Raw genomic sequence first — 6167 nt, 5'->3', positions numbered from 1 at the left:
GCAGCGGTCCGACTCTCCCAACATCAATACAAGATCTTGGGAGAAAATAAATGCAACTCTGGACGAGAATAAATGTAACATGGTAGAAGCTTATGCAAACAATGACACAGCGAATGCATGTTGTAATGCTAAAGCTAAAGATCTTCCAAAACGAAATATGAGAGTATTTGACTTTTCTTTGGACGTACAGAAATGAGCTGTTTAGACAATTGCAACACTGTGCCACTCACTGAATAAAATAACCTCTATTGTTGTTCTGCGACACCTGTGGCCAACATTTAGCAGGAAAACTATGATTAAGTACTCAAAGAAACACGTAGGGAAAAATAAATGAATGCAATGAAAGTTATTCATTACGGCTTATTATCTGTTGTTGTTGTGGTTGTTTTTGGTTGACACCTATAGATACAATTACAATGAGTGCATAAGTGCATTTAGCAGTAAAAAACAACCAACTAAAATGTGCCATATATTTCTAAACGATGGATAAATATTACCCTTATTGTGACATAACAGTTAAAAGGTAACCACACAGCAGCAATGTTGGAGGCTCTTTGGTGACCTGGAGGTCATTTTTTTTTGTTTTCAGTTTTCCGGAGCTTCACTCGAGACGTTTCTGGGGTAGTGTAAATGTAACCATGTAAGACATTTTAAAAATGCACCATTACAAATGATTTTGCTGTGATGTAGTGTACCTAAGGAACATAAAGGAGGCCAAGCAAAGACAAAAAGGTTTTGCTTGAAGTGGCAAAAGAGCTATAAAACTTGAATTATGTTTCTCCAGGCTCCATGTAGGTTAATGTGCAAAAGCATATGTTTTTGTGTGTTTCTCCATTTTTTATCTCAGTTTCAAACGCCTCTCCTGACATGATTTGAATTGTCCAGTTAACTTGCTTGACACACGGATCCACACATCGGCACGTCTACTGCATGAGCCTCTGCAACCCACTTCCTCGTGCAGATGTACAACGACAGAATTTTTGGTTAAAAACTAAAAGAGCGATGGTTTGTGATTGTTCAGAAGATTTAATCACTTGAGAAATGTACGTACAGTATCTGCTTACAGTTAAGTGGATCAGTTATCATTTGGTACATGTAACCAAGTGTTGAAATATGAAATTAATGATAGAGAAAATTTGTATAAACAGTGTTTTGCAATTGTTTTATGCACTTCAGATGTTTACATTTTTATCTATTGTATCCATCATGTCATGTTTTTAGGGAATTGGTCCCAAATTCTTTCTGTAGCACAAAGCTCAAGTCACTGAGAACTATCTTCAGAGCGGAGATGAGAGGGTCCTGCAACAGATGGTGTGGCCCCCTCAGAGCCCTGATCTCAAAATCATGCAGTCACTCTGGGAGTACATGAAGAGACAGAAGACAGTGAGACATCCTAAATTTACAGAGGAACTGAGGCAAGTTCCCCACTTTGTGAAGAACCTTGAAAAACTGTGCAACATAATGTAGCACACTACAACATCACCGTCACAAGTTAATGCATAATTGAATTTACACTTCTAATTAAAAACAAAACAGAACAAATTTCATAAAAGTAGAGTTTCTAGTACCTAGAGGCACCGAGTGTACATACCCTTCCAGTAAAGGTTAATTCATCAGTTGCATATGACTTAAGATTTTGAACTGTGGGCTAAAAATCAATGTGAAGAATTGTAGTGTGGCTGTGCAGCTGGTGTTGACTGAAGCTTGGTCGCTCGTGCATGGAGGTGCTCTTTCTACACAGCAGCTGATAGTGTATTGATCAGGAAGCGAAATGCTGGTGATGGTACTTGTTGTCATAACAAGTTCAGAAGCAGCTGTCCTGACAGCATGGGGCAAAACAGGTTCCTGGTGAGGCTTACAAGCCCTGGGTACACACAGACATACTGAGCAGATTCAGCAGGAGCTGCTCACCACTCAGGTCACTGACAGTTCAGCCTCCCAGATTTCTGGTCCTGCAGTGTGAAAAGAAGGCACAGACAGCGGCTACAGGGCTGTGCAGGCGCAATCTTATTTATATTCAGTATATAGATTTAGCCTGACTCATCATGGTGCAGGAACACGTATTAAGAGAGCTGCTGCGTATTACTGAAAAAAGAACCTCCTACATTTTATCAACAAACAAAAAGCGAATCAATCATTTACATATGACAGCTGGCTGCGAAACAGAAACACTTGTGTCTGCATACTGACTCCACATAGCTTACATTTTTATTAATCCCATCTCGTTCAAAAAGCGCCTGCATAAAATGGCAATCAGATGTCACCATGGCTTCATATTCACATGGTGTATATTTTTAATGACTATCCAAAAACAAATGTGAGATCACCAGCTTCCATCAAAGCCACCTCAAACCAATCAGATTCTTCAAGTCACTTTGCGTTCCGCGCAACTGTCTGCTGCCTCGTTCTCGGTGAGATGAAACAATGCAGCTACATCATACTGTAGAAGGATGTTTCATTATATCACTATAACAACTGTTATTCCTGATGCCACAAGCCACAGTATAGAGAATTCACAGCTGCCTGTGTTTAAGGGTCTATTAATTCCAGCCATGACTGCTGAAAGATGAAACAGCTGGCCATAAACTATCCTGACAAACTTGTGTGTTGTGAGGAAAAACAAAAGAAAGAAAGGACAACCGTATTTAGATAGTCTTAGTGTCCATGATTTTTATTTCCTCTATCATCACTTGTGCTGTATTTCCCCGACTCTGCCAGAAACATCACTTCTTAAGAGGAAGGACAGAGAACATATTTCATTCCCTAACAGTTCACTTAGGACTGTTTCGTAGGATTCCTCAAGGACTTTACAGGTAGCCTTTTTTCTGTGGTTTAGTGCTCACTCTGTACTTCCACTGACATGAAAAATTAAAGGCACGGCCCCTGCATGAAACAGTTGGGACTTAGAGTATGTTGTCTAGAGCTTTCTGTTTGTCTAGGATCAGTAAGTCATAATGTTAAACTGTTGAAGTCTGGATTTAATAACTCATGCCTCATCAGCCAAAGTGGACTTAGTGTAACACACGAGCTATTAGTGATGTATTTGAAGACTGGCCTTGAAGATGCTTCCTTTTCCTGCCTGTGAAGCCAGCATCTCTGGAGGTCAGTAGATGCATCAAAACTTCCTTTCATCTCGTCATGGCTGCAGGAAAGGGGCAAGGTCAGAGGGGATTTAAGCTTGGCTCACCACCACATGTTTTTTACTTGCCCAGTCTTGCTTTAGGCAAAGATTATCACCATAAACCGGCTACTGTTACAACCTACCTTTGTGGCTACTATGCCACGCCAGATCCTGTCAGGAGACTCCACTTTCCTACATCTCCTTCCATTTGTATGCAGCCTAAGCTCCTGCTTCACTTCACTGATGCAAATATACACAAACATCAAGACATTTAACAAGCTTCTTAAAGGATTTCCAACCAAAATACACATCAACAAAGCTGCGCTGGGAGACGTTTGAACAGCTTTACCTTGAAGTGCTTCACCTGAGCAGACACATTTTTACTTCTTATTTGTGTGCTACTTTTAAACATGAGAACTATAATCTAAAAAGTAACTTTTGTGTTTGGTTTAGAATATAATTGTGGTCTTCTGAGGACAGTTTTCGTGTTGTTTGTAAGGTGATTACAAGCCTGGCATTCAGCCAGACACCCCTTTAAGGACAGTGTTTATAATAATAGATCGATAAAGCATTGGGTGTATTTGCAGTTTCTTTTGACAGCACATCCCATACATGGACTACAGGCGAGGTGTCTGGGTTTGTATGTAAACTGCTGGCATGTGGCTTGATTGTACTACTGATTTGGCAGAGAAAAGAGGCAGAGCCTGACTCTTCTTCAAACAAAAATGAATAGAAGATATGTGGCGTAGAATTTACCAGACTAGTTTTTGAATTACAACAACAATATTAAAATTCACTGTCTAAGAAATTCATTTTTCTGAACACTTATTTCCTGTGCAACCACACAGTGGACTGTAACTAAAGTACTTTATTTAAATATTGTACTGTTCACTATACGCATACAGTATCTGTAAGCTGCAGTTACAAGAAAAATGTTAAAAGCCTAATGAGCCTATAATGTTTCATTAATCTCACATTATGCAGACAAAAGTCAGTTCAAGCTATAATATTAAAAATGGTGCTTATATGTTAATACATCAATAGTAATAATCCAGTATAATATAAAAAATGTAACATTGGCAGAGCCCATTGTACTTGTATATTTAGTACTTTTATTTTTATACCTGCTGATACTTTACTTTACCTTACTTAAGATAGGTTTTGAGTGCATGAAGGTTTTTTGAAAATGTGGTGTTTCTGTTTTTACTTAAATAAAAGATCTGAACCTTCGACCTCTGACAACTGAAATCGTTACCTTAACTTCTCTCTGCTGAAAACAATACACCTGAGCTGCATTGATGGACAGACTGTTTTCCTCACACATTTCTCTCCAAATAGATACAAAACCAAAATGCATCAAACAGTTGCTGTTTTATATATTTCTCTAAGTCCCTAGAGGCCTCAGGAGGACTTTACTCAGAGTCCCAACATGGCGAGGTCGAAGTCATCCAGCAGTGGCCTCCGTCTGGCATTTTACCCAGAGCACATCCTGTGGGAGCTTGAGCTTTGGAGCCGGCTGCGCGACCACATCAAACAATGGCTTTTTGTTGTAAACAAAGCCAGGGCAGCTTGCCGGGGGCCCTCTTGCTCTCTCTTTCACCCTCTCTCTCTCCTCCCGCTCACTACCCGAATCCAGTCTGCCTACCATAACTCTGGACTGTCAGACAAATGTGCAGCAATGCACCACAAGTTTCTCTGTTCCATTTGTGTTTGTACACAAAGACCATGAACCTGGCAGTGCAACAGACAAAATCGAATTTGTTGAAAATAGTAAAGCAAGATGAAAAGCACAATTAAAAGTTTGCCTCAAGAGAATAGTTAAAACTAAATCACCTGAACAGTTGTTTGACTACACAGCATGAAACATAATGTCTTTATGCTTGTTTATTGGTCAATCATTGCATCAATTCACTGCTGCAGCTGCTTTGTCCAGATGATTAGTACCAGTTCTGCATAGAACATATTATGTTGAGTTTTCCTCACACGTGGGTGTATCTGAATTTTTCAAGAATACATCATGTCAGAATCCATATCCAATATGTATTCTTTAAAGCATTTTTCCTTAAGATATCTCAGAGTTTTTGATTTTGAGCTCTATTTTTTTTTTTTAACACAGCGAGCGCTTTATGTCAATAAAGGCTAAATAAAACAGTAGTCGTAGACAGTTCTGCCATACAAAACCAGTGAAGTTGAGAAAAAAGGGTTTCAAGTTTGTACGTTGAGTGGCAACTTGTGTAACATATAGATCCTTTGCAGGGCTTTCATTTTCTGTTCTGGTGTCATGTTCATTATTTTAATTACTACATAATATATATAATGCTAAAATGTATACTGCATTTGAATAACCAATTAAAAATAAACTTTATTGTGATTAGTTAGTCTTCATAGCATATATGAATTTAATGTAATTAGTTCCTTGAATATTAATTAATTAAATATTTTACATTAATTGATTCATCAAAACTTATCCTAACCACAATAAATTACATGAATTCAACTAGAGGCACGAGTCATTGCTACACTAATAAGCTAGTTACATTAAATAATTTAGCTGGGTGTTTTTCTTCATTGACTGGATATAACCACTGCCTCATTTAATTGTGTAGAATAACTAACTCAACACTCATGATGTCAGTTCTTATAAATAGTTAATTTTCAATTACAAGAAAACAGGGGAAAACAGTTTAGCTTTAGTTTTAACTAAGGGTAGCCCTCAACACCTAGCTTTGATTTGCTTGTTGTAGCTTTGTTAAATGTCATAAAGTCAAATTCAGGTATTTGCTTTAGTTTTGTCTAAATATATTGATAGTGTGTTTCGCCTTTGCATTGCAGATTTCCACTGGCACACACTGACCAGTATAACTAAAAAGCCACACTCACCATGAAACTGCACTTAATAGGTCCCAAAAGGTGTCGCGCCACAATGTCACATTACATCAAAAACCCATTTTGGGGTCAGAAATGATTCAAAACGCTACCAAATGCTGCAACATGCTGCGACCCCTGCTGTTTCACGTTCGTGCCATTATCTCTCATACATTTGGCC

The sequence above is a fragment of the Anabas testudineus genome, chromosome 17 (genome assembly GCF_900324465.2).
Source record: "Anabas testudineus chromosome 17, fAnaTes1.2, whole genome shotgun sequence".
Classification (NCBI taxonomy): Eukaryota; Metazoa; Chordata; class Actinopteri; order Anabantiformes; family Anabantidae; genus Anabas; species Anabas testudineus.
The sequence above is the reverse complement of the archived record's forward strand: the minus strand, read 5'-3'. Positions refer to the sequence as shown.